General features: G+C 48.7%; 1 protein-coding gene across 10 annotated transcripts in view; it reads left to right on the forward strand.

Annotated features, from left to right (window-relative positions):
• The window catches only part of LOC149330042 (uncharacterized), a 145,643-nt gene that overhangs the window by 12,729 nt on the left and 115,928 nt on the right, over positions 1 to 16,986 (forward strand). Inside the window, exon 1 of one of the 10 annotated variants that reach the window (XR_016285649.1) lies at positions 10,553 to 14,659. The exons of the other annotated variants lie outside the window; for them this stretch is intronic. The gene's annotated coding sequence lies outside the window, so the exon portion shown is untranslated. Of the gene's footprint in view, positions 1 to 10,552; positions 14,660 to 16,986 lie in introns of those variants that run through there. 10 annotated transcript variants of the gene reach the window in all.

Here is a 16,986-nt window from a genome sequence, read left to right on the forward strand (position 1 = left end):
AAGTAAACGTATGTAAAAAACAAAAAAAAAAACAAATAATTTGAGCAAAAGCGTACTGTCGCGAAAAGATGCAGAAAGCACACGCGACAGGACTGGCGCTGACTCACAACTGAGTTTAAATCACGCGAGCCAAAGATACAAGCAGAAAGATAAAAGGTAATTTAACAAAAGACGTGCCTGCCAGAACGACAGAAGCAAGAGAGAGAGAGAGAGAGAAAAGGACGGAAAGGCAGGGAGGTTGATTACAACGTTGGCAATGATCTACTTATAAAAGTAACTTCTTCCTCTGACAGTGAAAAAGACGGCTTACTCGCGCAAATAGGCCCCCTCTGTTTGATGTATTACGCTTCAATTATTTCAAGTTGTATTTAATCCGCCTTTCGAAAATTTGACCTCGGCCGATTTGTACCACAATCGATGTCCAACCATAATTGGCCATGCCCGACATCGCAACCTGTAAATTTGGTCCGGGCCATCTACAAAATTTCACAGTAGCCGATTTGGGCCAAAATCGATGTCCAACCATAACTGATCATGCCCGACACGATGACGACCTGCAAATTTGAGCGGATGCATTACCACAATTTTACCTTGGTGATTCGGAAATGCTTTCGCACTAAATAGGCTAAAGCAACTTAAAACCTTATGTTGTACCACGTCTACCAAAGGTTCATCATGGTGCCTCGTGTCCACCATAATGGCTTGACCTTGGGCCCTTGACCTTGATCTTTGATATTTGACATTTCACCTCAAATGAGTTTTGTTGAGGTGGCGCAACTGTCAGGTCACGTGACGTGACGTCAGCGTATGCCGCCTTCGAAACGCTGCGAAGCCGCACTTGCCTTATCATGGACGAAGAGGAGTCGGGACCCTCTGTCTAGCCATGCCAGCGATATTGCTGGACCTGTAGGCGTAACCATGGTTAAGCACCGACTAACTTTTTGTGGCGAGAGCTACACAACGCCAGCTCTACGACCTTCAACGTGGCACCCTTTGAGCTCCGTGGCCTTGAGTCGGTTGGTCACGTGGTGTGGAGCAGCTGCTGCTGCCGGTGGCGCAACGAGCCGGCGAAACCGAGCTGTGACAGCTGTGCGCATGTGCCGTATCGAGTGGGGAACGGGAGTGGAGAGGGGGAGAGGTGTCGCAGCTGTATAAGCAGGCGGCTCGGTGGAGCTCTCGCGTCACTCCAGGTTTAACCAGAGCTAAATCACAGCCAATTTTGAAGCGAAAAGCTTCACTAGGCTCGTCAACACCGCGCTTCGCGTGAGCCACACTACAGGTTTGCCACAGCTGCGCATGCGCGAAACCGAGTGACGTCACGCGGAGCGCAGGTGACCGCTGCTGCCGCAGCCGTCGTCGCCGCCGCGCGTTGATTCCGTTGCCTGACCTTTCGCCGCCGCCGCGCGCTACTGCGCATGTGCGCCGCCGCTTCTCCTCCTCGTCAACGTTTGACCTTTCGCCGCAGCCATGCGCAGTGCGCATTTGAAAGGAGGGGTATATAAGGCGCGCTTGCCCATAAAACAGTCGCAGACACTCGCCATAGAAGGAGAAGAAGCAACAGTCGGACGGCGCAGAAACACAAGTGGTAGCTTGGGAGTTGGCTGAAAAGCAGCGAGAGCTTTTCGCTTCGAGATATCCAGGCTTAACCTTAGCTAAGCCACAGCCAATTTTTTTCCGAGTACTTTCTGGCCGATTTCAGTAATAAAACTTTAAGGACAGGATAAGAAAACGAGGCAAACAAGCAGATACGACAACCTCTAATTTTTTTTTTAAAGATATTTTGGGGTTCCAAAGCCGCGCCACGGCGCTATTATCCCTCGGCCTGTGCAACATCCTTTTGCTCTCTCCGAACCCTACTCACCGATAAGCTCGAGCTTCACACGGATGTAGCGAACGTGGGCGCTGAGCCAGCGACTCGCGAGGACCGTGCAAGCGGCTGGGGCGCCACTCCACACGGTGGCCACCGTCATGATGGCCAGGATGGCGGCGAAACGGGCAACGCTGACAGCGCTCTCGATCCGGCACAGCACCAGAACGTAGAAGCAGATCTTCGTGCTGATCTGGACCACGATGAACACAGCGACGGCCGCGAACGTCCGGCGCAGGCTACGCTCCCACGACTCCGGTAGGCGGTGTCCGGGAAGCATGTAGGGTGCCTGAAGATTGCCAACACATCTTGCAAGAAACTTTTGGTAGCAAAAATGGAAAAAAAGGTTAACAGGTACGAAAAACCGTTACGGAATAGCAGATTTGCCCCTGGCCCCCCTTATTCGAAGACCTATTGTGGTTGATCGAAGGCCTTGGATAGTTTAGGTGATATACAAAACAGCAGTGCACACCTTATGAACGCGTTCTGTGGTTCAGTTGATTTGGGTCCGTTTTGCGGGCATCGATAATAGAGGCTACTTTATTCAGTGAAGAGCCCACTGTTTGAAAACAAATCCTGTCAGATTTTCACATACTAAAAGCAAACACGCTTGCGTAAATGGTCCGGTTCGACGAGCACTGGGGCAAAGAAGTTGTAGTTATCCTATTTAATAAATGCTATATACCTACTCATAGATTTTTTTTATTTTCTGCGGACAGCAGCATTTGAGATGCGTAAATTGGTGACCCTGCCCCAGGATATCGCCGACACTTCATACTGCGTTGCATTAAGATTTTTTTCTTTCTCTCTCTCTCGCTCTCTATACAGAGAACGTCAGTACTGATCCCACTCAAAAATGCGGGGCCTCTGCAACACAGCTACGTTTCCTAACGCCAATAAACTGCAGCCAAAAAGTGTCTTGTTCCGAGAAGAGAGACCTAATTCAGTGTCAAAGAAGGAAGGGTCCGGATAATGAAGCCGTTTTTTCCGTTTCACCTCCAACGCAAATGTGTCCGCTGCGGCCGCGATTGAACTCATGGGCTCGTGCTTTCTAGGAGAATGCCACAGACACCGATTCACGTGGCAAATAGGAGACTGTGTCAGGCACTCATAGTTGTGAGAACCAATTTAAAGTTTGCCACTTTGGACCTTCTTGCTTAAACCTCGAAATTTAGTGACAGGCAGCGTAAAAGTTGTCTTTTTTTTTCATATCTGCCTCTTTCCTCTTTCCATCATGGAACTGTCCAGTTGTTCCCACAATGTAACATTCCTACCGCGCCTTATCATCATCATCATCATCAGCCTAACTAAAAAAACTTAACGCACAATCCATGGCAGCTCAGTGACGGCAAATAATAGGGAAATTATATTTTGTAGGTAGACGCTTTCGCCTTTTTATTATAAGATTCCCATGCTTAATTTTTCTTTCCTTTTGTTTCGGGCAAGAGACCGTGGATAACAAACATGACGTCTAACTACGACAATATGCAGCGATCGAATATCTCTACACGTCTGTCGATAACCAAGCAACGTCAGTTCGCTGTAAGCAGAAAATAGTATATGGCAGAGGTCTCAAACTCATAATGTTGTACGGGTCGCATTGAGAAAATTTAGCCTCCCGCGGGCTAAAAGCCAGAAAATAACAAAAAGAGGGGACGCCTGGCATCGCAATGGCGGTTTTTTTTTTTTGGGGGGGGGGGGGGGGGGGCGGGGGGGATGAAGAGCGCCAATCATGCAGTGTGTTGAATATATAAAAGAAACTGCGAAGCTAATTGGTGTTGTCAAGAAGAGCTTTTATTTTTTAATTGCCGGAATTACCCTTCCGTTCTAGGCATGTTGCTGGCACGAGGTTTAGCAACACTTAGCTGCAGCAAAGAATACAATTACAGCGTGAGGTTTCATGCGGAGACGATTTGCATGGTGGCTTTGAAGTAGTCATCTGTCGTCCTTGAACGCAGAGCAGATTAGCACACGTCCATTAAAAAGAAGAGGTGCTCGCACAAGTATGTGCTCCCGAACATGGCAATGATCCTTGTCGTTTGGTGCCACAGAGTTGTAAAAATTGCATTAATTATCTAAAAAAAAGCGTAAAACTCCGGAACACCTACGCCTTCAAACTACTGTCGTAATGTTGTGCTTGCTTGAGGTTCAATAAACTCCATTTGCAAGTCTGGCTCAGCACCGTCGACTCTCATAGAGAAGCGTGCAGAGAAAATTTGTTTTGAAAAGCTGCGGATGTCTTGAAAGCGAATTTTGAATTCCTTGTCGAGATTTTGGAGAAAATCTACGAAAATATCCCAAGATCCTTGGGCGGCATGTGATAGTGACTTGAGAGTTGAGAGGAGGCCCAGCTTATACGCTTTTATCTCGGGCAACGAGAGTTCTAATATGGTCTGAAATGAGCGAACGTCCTAGATCATTTTTGTGATGACTTTTTTGTTTTCTCTTATGGCTTCTTCGCAGTTCTGGCGAGCTTTTGCAAAAATTTTTTTTGCTTTCCGAGCGACGCCTTGGGTTTATCGACTTTGTCGTCACGAATCTTTCTATTTTATGCCCCGTACTCAGCAGATGTAGTTAGTTTGTGGTAAGCGGATTAAAACGTCTCCAAGCGGCAGGTGGGCAATGAAGCATGCAATAAGTACTGGCTAAGAGCGTCACTCCTCAAACCAAACTGTATTCCTCAGTAGGAATGCTTGCATGGCAATGCGTTTATTGGTACTAGTTGAAAGCCCTGAAGGAAACAAATGTGGTGGCAAGCTTAATTTTGTTTTCATTCTGCGTGCCATAACACTGCCATGAAGTTCCTTGATCTCCAATTGTAAAAATAGGTAGATAATAATCTTCACCTAAGGCCTACTCACATTGTTTAAAAGCGTACGTTGAATGCAAGGGGGGGGGGGGGGGGGGGGTACTGCGCACAAAAAGACAAGGACAAGAAGATAACACAACAAGCGCAGACTCGCGACTGACTTTATTTGAAAACACGACACTCCTTTTATAGTTTCAAACTGTCACATCACACACATGATGAAACCAAAAACCTGTCTTCATTGTGATACAGTTTGATAGAAGGGTCACTTACGCAATCTTTAACCTTCTGTTTGATGCAAAATGCCTCCGCCAACTCACGCGCCACCTGGTAACGGCTCCTCCTAAAAACTTTTGTATCTGTCAGCAAAGGCAGGCAAGGGTTATTGCGCGTAGCATCCGGGCATGCGCCACAATGCAGGGGTAAATTCGACCCTGTCCCTGATTTCATGGAAAGCTGGTGTTCCCTTAAGCGCTCATTCAGACATCGGCCTGTCTGACCGATGTATACCCTGCCACATGTGAGGGGAATCTGGTAAACGACACCCGTCTGGCACCTGACAAAACGAGTGGCATGACGCTTCTCGTAGTCCGCTTTCCTCTTCCCTCCGGACATGACCTGAGGGCACAATGAGGCCAACTTGCATGGGGCGGTAAAAACTACCGGCACGCCGTACCGTTTCGCCACGTTCTTCAAGTTGTGGGAAATTCTGTGAATATACGGTAGAACCGCTGGCCTTGAGTTTAATCTTGGTTCTACCTTTGTATCTTTTAACGATCAGGTCCTTGTTCAGCGCAAAGGAATTTGCATTGGTTCCTGTGTGGCACCTGTACTGGCTGACATCTTCTTGTCTAGCATTGACTGTGATCTGGTGCGCTATTTTGACGATGAGACAACTCTGAAAATATTTAGGTACGTTGATGACTATTAGTGTTTCTTAAAGATCGACCTGGCGCGACGCACACTGTGATTGCGGAAGAATTTTTATCGATTTTCAGACGACATGGGAAGGGTATAACCTTTACTCACGAGTTACCGGAACATGATAAGCTAGTTTTTAGATATTAACCTGACTTCAACACCAGATCACGTTTGCTGGATGTACTTACTACGTGCACGGAAAGACCTGTTGCCGTTCAGGTCAGCACATTCCAAGACTGTTAAACTGGCTATCGGAACGTATTGCCTGCAGGACGCCTTGTCTAAGTCTTGCGCTCACCTGGTGCACGAGAGCCTCAATAATCAGGTAATTAGGATGACGAAGGCTGGTTGCCCTGCTTCAATGATTGTTGCAGTGGCAGAGAAGCTTCTGCGCAAACTGAAAGATAGGACGTGCCGGGATAGTGGCCGTTCTAAGGAAATGAGGCCAGCGGTTCTACCGTATATTCACAGAATTTCCCACAACTTGAAGAACGTGGCGAAACGGTACGGCGTGCCGGTAGTTTTTACCGCCCCATGCAAGTTGGCCTCATTGTGTCCTCAGGTCATGTCCGGAGGGAAGAGGAAAGCGGACTACGAGAAGCGTCATGCCACTCGTTTTGTCAGGTGCCAGACGGGTGTCGTTTACCAGATTCCCCTCACCTGTGGCAGGGTATACATCGGTCAGACAGGCCGATGTCTGAATGAGCGCTTAAGGGAACACCAGCTTTCCATGAAATCAGGGATAGGGTCGAATTTACCCCTGCATTGTGGCGCATGCCCGGATGCTACGCGCAATAAACCTTGCCTGCCTTTGCTGACAGATACAAATGTTTTTAGGAGGAGCCGTGACCTGGTGGCGCGTGAGTTGGCGGAGGCGTTTTGCATCAAACAGAAGGATAAAGATTGCGTAAGTGACCCTTCTATCAAACTGTGTCAGAATGAAGAAAGGTTTTTGGTTTCCACATGTGTGTGATGTGACAGTTTGAAACTATAAAAGGAGTGTCGTGTTTTCAAATAAAGTCAGTCGCGAGTCTGCGCTTGTTGTGTTATCTTCTTGTCCTTGTCTTTTTGTGCGCAGTACCCCCCTTGTATTCGCCTACTCACATATAGGCATGGTTTCTGTGCAATCGAAAGTGTGCTCTCAGCTTCTTCAGATCTTTCATTAGTTGCCGGTATTTGCCCGTCTCGTCTTCGGAATGCGATTTCACCGAATGAACAAACTATAGTCGGACACAACTCAAGAACGCAGCGGCTTTTCCCCGACAAAGAACCCCCCTCCAGCCGATGGCATCAGTCGATTCCCATGACCCTGCAAGCATGACAATGCGGGGAGCGCCCCACAATGGAGAGAGGGGTCTAGCCCCGACCATAGAGGGAACGTATTATCCCCTTTCATCTACCACTCCCTGCTTGGTCACACAAGCAGAGTCATAGGAACCGGCTGACACTACTGGAACAGATTATCTCTTCCGTGGCTACTGGGAAATGCAGCATCCTTGCCTTTTATTACCACCTCATTACCTTTGCCTAGTACAAGACAAGAGTCGTGACCCACAGTCAGGAACAAAGGCCAAAGTAGGAAATTACTTCCTTTCAGTTTCCGCATCAGAGATTTCCACTCTGAATTGGACATTGTCCACTCCCGGACAACTCTCTCTAGCTCTGCAGCGAAAGCTACGCAGGAAAAAGGAGGCGGCCCTTGTTCACGTACCATGTGGAGTGAGTTAGTTGTTCGGTATAGTGGTGCGGAGGGGTGAAGGAGAGAGAGAGGGGGGTGGCTAGCTCCTTGTGCGCTTTTGAAGGCAGCTGACGTCGGTCTAAAGGTAACGCAGATTAAGGGGCGCCAGCCTCTTCTCTTTTCCGAAAAAAAAAACTGCCGCAAGCTTTCGGAATAAAAATGAGGCGAAGGGCCGGCGGGTGCGGGTCACAGCTGCGGCCCGCGGGCACCGTGTCTGAGACCCCTGGTATATGCAGACAACCGAAGCGAAGAAATGTGTTGCGATGACTTCAGATTTTGCTGCGTGGTGATTGCAGTATTCAGATCCTGTCACGTATAGGTAGACCGTCAAGTGTCCGAAGCAATCAAAATTGATCAGTCGATCACCAACGAACTTAGTCAAAATGAAAGATGCATCACCACAAGATATCATGGAACAAACAAGTATGGCAAAATGATCTGTCTTAACGCTAATCGAACGACTGGGATATAGAAAAATTTGTGCTCACTGGGTTGCATGGATGGCTCTTAAAAAGGGAGATAATGGAAATCAGGAACAACGTAATGATCTTCTGCAAAGTTTCTTACGGGATTGTCCTCACTGTTATTATGAAGTCCTTCATGCAGCGCTATCACATTTTTATCTGTTTGGGCCATTGTAGGCTCATCTGCGTGGCAAACAGGCTCGAGATGACAAAGTGTTCATTGCGTGCGTGAAAAAGTGGTTTGATCACAAACCTCAAGGGCTTTGCGAACGCGGCTTCGGCAGCACGGAGCTGCCGCCTCGAGTCATGCTGTCAATCAAGTGTGAAGCGTCCACCAGCGCAGACAGATGATACTGCTATCTCTGAGTTACTCATATTATTCAACACGGTGAAAGCATTGTCATTTTTTTGTCTGTTAAATGTTTGGGCACAGATGTGCCGATGTTTGGACAGCGGCCATGCGGGCAGTGTCGCTAGCGCGGGCTCTCTGTGTTTCTGGCCGTAGATTTTGTAGTCTACCACCTCCTGGCTATACTTGCACCGTCCGAGAAGCGTTTTCAAGCGTTTTGCCGCAACTTTCTACCGCACGCCTCGCGCTACCTAAGATGACGAAAGTGGCGCGAGGCACATAGATGGGGTTGACACCTGATCGCGGAGCTGAGTTTATTTTACTGCTAGCCGACTTTTAACGATCAAAGCGGGAGTTGACGTAGTACAGAGCGCGTATACAAATAAGCGGATGCTTTACGTCGAGCTGTGTTCAAAAACAAAAAGATAAAAGATACCACATCAGCAGCAAGTTTACAAACTCGTGTTGCCATCGTCAATCGTGAAAGGTATCTCATAAAGAGCCATAACTATAAAACTGCACCCTATAGCTTAGACATCTGCTTTGTTCACATTTGGGGGTCGTTCGGATGGATGCAGAGATTTCGTTGCTCACCCTGACCCGCAGATACAACTCCGGGTAGTGGGTTGGACTCTGGAGGTCGCAGTGAAGCATGGACTTCAAGCCACCTAGCGCTGTCGAGAGAGCCCACACGCTGTCTAAACCTTATACCTAGCCCCTGCCCTCTTTGTCTTGTGATAAAAAAAAAATTTGTTCCTCCTCGTTCTCCTCCTCGAATGGATGCAACCGACTACAAGCATAAGAAAAGAATATGCAAGACCCAGCGGTTATCTGTCTTCCCTAGCTCAGTGCGATGCTGTTTGCAATGGCTCTTGTACAAGTCTTAGCAAGCTCGCAGTAATTCACATACCTTCCCTGAGCCATGGCCGCAGACATGGCGCTGGCTCTCGCGTTCGAAGCGGGCGCTCTTCGCCAAAGCCTGGACGATGTTGTGCACGCTGAAGAAGGCCGGTGCGACCGCGCTCGTCAGCTGGACTGAGTACATGAAGCAGGCGATGCCCAAGATGTCGCCCATTATGGTTCCGCTCCCGACGAAGCGGACAATGTTCATTGCAGCGGTCACCCATAGCGCGGTCAGTATGCAGAGGCTGTAGGCGAGATACCAAGAACACCTGGCAGACCCCAACTCCGAAGGGTCGTCGGTGAAGAGGCCTTCCACGAAGCAGCAACCAAGCACGCGAAGAAGCTTGAGGTACTGCCTCACTACGGTGTTGCCTTCGGGACTGTCTCGCCAGGCTTCCACTGCTGTGGTCGCCATGTGTGACGTCAGCAGCGTGGAACAGAAGATTAGCGGAAACAGGTCTTGACAAATCCACGAGCAAAGTACAGATTATCGAGATGATGTATAAGTGCTTCCACGTCAACTATATGCAATGGCAGTGTTTTGATCGGGGACGACGGTACAACTGCCAGGGCTGCGACTACGCAGTTTAAGGTTTTTTTATGAATAGTGAGGGGAAATAGCGAAATAGTGGTAAATATACCCATCAAGAACGCTTCTTATTTCAAGATGGAGGAAGGCAGAAAAGTGGGAGAAAGACATGGCGGGAAAAGCAGGAAAAGGAATCGTATCAAGACACAGTGTGGAAGGAAATGTTCTCTGTATGCTGAAGAACTGACAGGCCATTTAATCAAAGAAAATGTAGCAGCCCTCCCCACCCCCCCTGCTTTGAATGTGCTGGAACCAAGTCACTAAGGGTGTCGCTTTTCTGTCGTTGATAAAAAAGCACGTCTGTTTTCTTCTTTCTTAGCAGTCCAGTGTTGTTCGCACAATAAACGTCAGTGATGTTTGACTTTCCCTGACGTATTGAACGAAAGCGTGTGTATTCCCAGTCCTTACAAAAGCCCGGAGGCGTTACTTCGTTGTTTGCGTAAGTTCAGTCATGTATCAAGGTTTACCTGTCCTGGACTCGTGAGGAAAAGCGATCGATCACGAAGCAGGACGGCTTGCAAGGGAAAACCGAGAGACCAGTGCTACGACCTGTCAACGCGGATGCGACGCTTAATAAAGAAGTATTTGAATGTTCCCACGTCACACGCAGACCATATAACCAGCAGATTCATCGAAGGCCACACGATTTTTTCATTCTGCCCATTCGACCTGCTTCGCGCTTTCCGCCGTCAGTAACTCTAGAATTGCGAAGTTGGAGCGCCATCTTGCGGAAAATTCAGTACTATGTGCGCCTCGTCTACGCTGGTAATACTCATGTCCCTCCATGATAGATCTGTGGCACCAGGAACAAAAGCACACAAATTCCAAAATATAATTCTATAATATTGTATTTGTTGTAAAGTCCTGCTTCTTGTATCATGTATAGGATGTCTGCGATTCGTTGCAGCCCTGCTCACCGACACGTGGTCGTCACCATGGCAACAACTGCTTGTAATTTCCGAAGGACGTTTCCATTTTTAACTGTTCGTCTGCTTGATGACGATGGGGTGTTCAGACTGGAGTTTACACTGGCGTGTTCGATCGTCAACACATGCAATGTTGGAAACTGGGGCACTATCTATGGACGTGGTACTCCTGTTTCTACCACCGACAAGCAGTGAGAGCGGAAAATTTTGCGTGCACCAGGTGAAGGCTGCTGTCATCAGAAGAATGGCCTGAGGGGCATGTGCGCATATAGTGTCCCCTTTCTCTTTAGCGTCCTTGCTGCGACGCCGTTCATTTCAGGCTGCTGTCATCGACGAAGGCCGATAGTGGAAAGTAATGATACAACACTATCAGCAAATCGGCTGCCGATACTGTCGATCAGCACCAAATTTACCTATAGTATCGGCACTATCGAAAGCTTTTTTAACTATCAATAGTTTAAAGCGATGGTACTTCGGTAGTGCCACCGTTTTCTCTAATCGTGAGCTAATTGTGTAAATAACCGGACTAATTATCACTACCTGTTTAAATAGCTTATTTGTTGAATACTGACAACCAAGCTTCTTCCTTTCATGTTCGCGCATTGGCTATTTAAAGACACAGTGAAACAGGCGCAAATCTAACAAATTTGCAATGCGCACACAGTGGGACGTATGGATGCTCTCATTCCTCCCGACAGCAAGGCGCTCCTCGTTTTGCGACCGTGTCCTATTATGCCCTAGCGTGCACAATGCGATGCACTATCACGAATATTTTTCGTATCTCCAACCCCGCTCGTGGGCCCTTCAGGACGCCTAATCATAGAACTAATAATGAGAATTCATGCTACAGATCTACAGAAAGGGAAGCAGCCGAGGCATGTCCATTTTCTAGAGTAGAAATAAACTGAGGGCACGGTGCCGGAGGGTATGGCTTTATCGCATCTGCGGCCGATGTCGCTATACACGGCAGAACAAAAAGAGGGGGAAAATGCGACCGGTATACCTCGAACAGTCACAGAGAGGGGTTTGCCACCAGCTCTAACAAACCCTCCCAGCTCAGTTACTCGGGAAACGAAACTCGTGAAAGGCGACTGCGGGGCTGCTTATCACGTGACTATATTTTCCATGATATCAGCAGGTAGTAATTCCAGGCAAACTAAAAGGATCAGTAAATCATTGCCAAAAATTTTCTATCACTATTTCTTTTTGTTTCCCCACTCACCCCAGGTCGAAGTGTAATTTAGCAATGATTTATGGAGTTTAACCTCCCAAAGAGGCTCACGCTATGAGGGACGCCGTTGTCAAGGGTTCCGGAAATTTCGGCCAACCGGCGTTGTTAAACGTACACCGACATTGCACAGTGCACACGCCTCTAGAATTTCGCCTCTATCGAAATTCGGTCACCGCTGCCGGTCAGCAGCCGAGTGCCATAACCACAAAGCCACTGCGGCAGCTAGTAGTATTTAACAAAATGGAAGTAAATTTACCTTTGCTCTTACGGCATGGCCTCAGTAATCTCACAGTAACAAAAAACAATTTGTTAAGCAGTGCACGACGCGATAAAAGTAGAAAAATTATTTGCCCTGCGCTTATTTCCCAGGTTCAATATTGGTACCGGATTTTTTTTCCTAGCACCTATCATCCACATAATGGGTTGAACATATCCGAGAGTTCGTAATTTGCCGGATTTCTATTCCGTTCAACGCAAGACGTCTATCGGAATTTAACTCTAGGCCGGCAGGAAAGCAGTGCAGCAGAAACATGCCGCAACCACATTGGGACTGCCGTTTCACGCTTCCCGCATGAACTTTCGGCGATCTGCTTCCGATTTCTTTGACTGTTTTCCACGATCGTGAAGAGCTGTTCCGACGGCCTTGCCGCCGAGAACGCCATTGATAAAGGGGCACAAATTAATCAAATGGCAAAAGACTGACGAGAAAGGCTACTCTGCATTGCGTAAAGCGCGACCGCACGAGACTCGCAACGATGGACCGGAGGAAACAGAAACGTCTGTTGACGTGTAATGCATAGGGTTAAAGAATACTTTCCTCCACCCAAGCTTGCCTTCAGTGCTTCTTTTTGACAAAGCAGCAGAGGCCAGGCAGCAAAGGAAAGAAGACGGGCCTTTGTTCTGGTGCCGTCGATAATGGGCTCCTCAGCGCTAGCGACACCAGCAACTACCTCCCCTTCACCCCTAGGCACTCCTAGCCTACACGGGAAAATTAATCCCCTGGAGCTTTTGGTCGGCAGAAAACGTCATGGAGGGCCTTTTGCGGGAGAAAAGGCCTCTCTTTATTTCCTGCCTAGTCTCTGCTGCCTTGCCAAAAAGTGGGTGTGGCTCAACTCAGCTGAGCCGGGATATGCAGAGCGAAAGCTTTGTCACCATCACGTGCTACAAGTGCAAGAGCGAATCACCTGAAACATCACATGCCACAACTGGCGAGGAGCGGCTGAGCAACAGCCAGTGCAGCGGCGGACGTAACTGCCATGCGCGCAGCTATGGCGCCGGCGAGTCACATGGCTTTGACGTCATAGCCGCATGCGGCGCGTCTCCCGTTAGAGGTCAAATATAAGAGCCAGTTGACCTCCAGGCTGAGAATGGGCGAAGTAGAGCTTTTCGCTCTAAAAACTTGTCCCCGATTATAATCCGGTCCCTCACCAGCGGCGGCACAATCCTCTCCGAAGCTTGCGATCTCTTCCCGGCGATCTTTTCAAACTCGCGCCCTCCTTTGTACCGCACATCTACATATGTAATTTCGGAATGGCTATTGGTCAGATCCTTTCAGGCATAACGCAGCGACTGCGGCTAGCGTCGGAGTTACTGTTGACGGTACGAATTGCGCACAAAAGACACACACAGAAAAAAAACACGAGGGAGACTGAAAGAGCGCAAACTATCAACTATCAAATGCATACAACAGTATGCACCAACTCGCCCAACGACAAGTTCTTCTTAACGTCGGAGTTACTCCGGCACGAAACCTACGGATCTTATTCAGCACAATGCTGTGGATGACCCAGAGGACTGGTTGCTGAAAAATATGAGTGCCTTGAAGTCTTTAGCTTTGTCACAAGAATAACTGTGTAGCATTGTAAAAAGCGCGAGTAGAGGCCGTTCCTTCGTCTCATTAGTCGCGTTTACATGAATACGACCGCTGTGCATCGTCTTTCCTATGGTTTCGTACGACTCAAGAATGCAGCGGCAAAAGGCCCTCAAAAGAAGCCCTCCAGCCATTTCCATCAAACTGTTTCCCACGAATTCGCGGCTAATAATAATCACCGAAGCGTGACATCTCAGATGACTAGAAGGTGCCTCCGCGAAATGGGGCTAACAGGCTGTGCCTCACTGTACACATTTACCATATCAATTCTGGTATGACGGTAGCGCCAATCCCAAAGTAGTACATAGTAGAGGGGTTCAGACACACCCATTTTGGAGGTATTCTTCTTTGTTATCTGGTGGAAGAGATATTGTTCAAGTTCAACCTGCGCAGGGAGCAAGAGGGCAGCCTCCAAACCTGTTTCCATTCACAGCCTACGTTGACTTGCGATTTTCGATCTACTGAGGGGTGAATGTGACCCGCTTTCCTGGGAATTTTCTCTGCTTTACATTTTTCTCTAGACAAGTGCGATCAGCCAGTGTGCTGACAGGATGTGCTAATGTCGCATTCAGGGAAGCCCTGTGCGAGGGGCCCCACTTTTCTGGGAAGAGCCGGGAGGGGTAGTGCGTGGTACTTGTTCCTTCCGTTGGGCTGCCTTGCCCCTCGGCAAAACGTGGCTGCTCTGTTAGCATCCTCTCTAGCGCCGGTGGCAAGTGTCTTTGCAGAAAGACGTCGCAAAGGCGGCATGTGCGGCTCCGTCGAACCTAGTGGAACGATGGCTGTGAGGATTTTTTTGCAATTTTAGACGTCTGCCTCTCCTGGTGAGTGTCGTGAGTTATTCAGTGTGTGCACGACTCAGTGCTAGAGTGCGTGTCGAAAGGGACCGCGGTCACTGGAAGACAGCATGAAGCTTCGCGCTTTGCGCCACCGTCAACCTCGTCAGCCTGGGATGCCTGAAGACCTTCGCCACTGCAGAGGCCACGCAACAACTGGTGAGTTTGTCAACTCAGTTCACCGTGCGGTGGCTACCCGTTCCCGGAGCAGCCGACTGCCAATTACGTCGAGGCTACTACTGAAGCTTATGCCTATGTTTTCCTGGCACCCTGTCGTGCGCATTCCGACCCAGAGTGAAAGCATGGCTTTAGCTGTTGTGTATATGTGAGATTGGAATGTTGTGCTTCCTTGGATGAAAAAAAAATTTTTCCGGCAATTACGATGCCGCCGCTGGGCTTTCAGCTCAGCGTATACTCGGGGAATCCTAACTTGTAACATTTGCAAATGACATGGCAGCTTTATAGTCACGTGACAGCGGCAACAGCAAGAATGTCAACTCATGCTAATATTTTTTGTGGGAAAATTCGCTGCCTGACAGGGGTTCATAGTAGTTGCTTGTCATTCAGTGGGCCCTGTAGCACAGTTCAGTGCCTTATTCGCTGTCTGCCTTCTTTTTTCACTCCATATTTATTCAATTTCGAGGGATTAATCATGAATCGCGTGCGCGTAGCTGCTCACGTAACACACCATTTACACGTTATTTGCTTTTACACTACTGCATTTAACACAACACGCACACATCACTGTCCGAGTAAGAACGAACGCAAACGGGACAAGACCGATTCGGTCCACGCTAATACTCCTGCCACACTAGCAAAGTTAATATATATCGAATTGACTGGCACTAGCACCTAGTGTGATTAATCGGCTGCTACAAAGGATCATTTAATGTCAGTTTCCAATGACGTTCGTTCTCGAATGATTTTGGAGAAAAAATTCGATTTCGAGCCGAATCTGTGCTCTGGACACCAGATGCGCAGGAGAAACAAGCGACGCGAAAAAATGATGTGTGCACGGCCAAATCTAAAAACTGTATGTATACAGCTCTGCTAAAAAAAAAATTGTTAATCTTGGTGTGAAGCTATTTGCACTAGAGGCTGTCGTGGATAGCTATTACTCTCGCTTTAAACAGCGTGAAGCACGGCCTCTCCCGCGACCGTCGATCATTTTGTGTTGCCTGTTTCTTGTTGACTGGCATTCCATGTACGTTTAGCCCGGAACCACAAGGCAGCGTTTCTTCTGCGTCGCGTCTCGGCCGGCGAAATTTCGGCTCTTGGTGCGGAGACGCAGATATCTCGCGAGGCCAGATCTCAGTGTCGGCGCCGCACTTACCTCGTAGGTGGGGATCGGTGGGGACCAATAGCCACGCCCTGTTTCTTCGAAGGCAGCAGCGCCCCGTTTGTACCCTTGTCGTTGTCGCTCCCTCGTAGCCTGATTTGCTTTGGGTCGTTAAACCCACTAAACCAAACCTTGTTATTGTCCCCCTTGACCCTGAAGTAGGTTCCCGTCGCCGTTTAATAGAACGATTAGCTGCGGAAGGGGATAATCTCACTTTAGCCTCCAAAAGCCAAGCACACATTCAACCGCAAATTGGATAAAGGTAACAAAAAATTGGCAGAGGCTCAGCTTGGTTAAGCCCGGAATTTGCGAAAGCAACTTCATCCGTTTCTTCAGCCCGCCTTCGTTTCCTAGCTTGAGCGAATCGTTGCAGCCTTGCCTTGTGCATGTCGGACGACATGGCCTGGCCGAAACGCACAGCGTGTTTACGCCGGGACGACTGCGACGAGCCGGGTCGGAGCCCGATATATCTCCGTCTGGCGTGACGTCATTATAGCGAGCGCCTCCTCGCGGCAGCGGCGCGCAGCTGTTGCTCGGCGCACCGTGGTTACGCGGGGACGACCGCGACGAGACGAGTTGGGGCTCTGTCTCTCTCCGTCTGGCGTGACGTCACAGCGAAGGTCATGCTAAAGGTCAAACGTGGTTACACCGCCGGGACGACGCTGAAGGGCTCAAACTGCGAGCAGTATTGCTTTTGCAATAAAAAAAAAAACTAAATTGCTGCCACGGAAATGGCTTCCAAAAGATCAAGCGCTGATTAGGTTTGGTTTATGGATATTTAACGTCCCAAAGCGACTCATGCTATGAGGGACGCCGTAGTGAAGGGCTCCGCAAATTTCGACCACCTGGGGTTCTTTTACGTGCACTGACATCGCCCAGCACACGGGCCTCTAGAATTTAGCCTCCATCGAAATTTGACCGCCTTGGCCGGGATCCCCTAGCCGATACTCCCCCTCCACCCTTGGACTGTTCCGCTTGGACCTTCTAGCGTAAAAAGCAGGGGATTTCAGAAGAATGGGGAATAACTACCACGGCGTCATCAGAATCGGCCGATGCCTTTGGCTGGAGGATCTCCTTTGAGGGACATCTGCCTCTTCGTTCTTGAGTTGAGTTACACCCGACTATAGCAGTAGTAGTGGCTTATTAA

The sequence above is a fragment of the Amblyomma mixtum genome, chromosome 9, assembly GCF_055824585.1.
Source record: "Amblyomma mixtum isolate Tamu chromosome 9, ASM5582458v1, whole genome shotgun sequence".
NCBI classification, from domain to species: Eukaryota; Metazoa; Arthropoda; class Arachnida; order Ixodida; family Ixodidae; genus Amblyomma; species Amblyomma mixtum.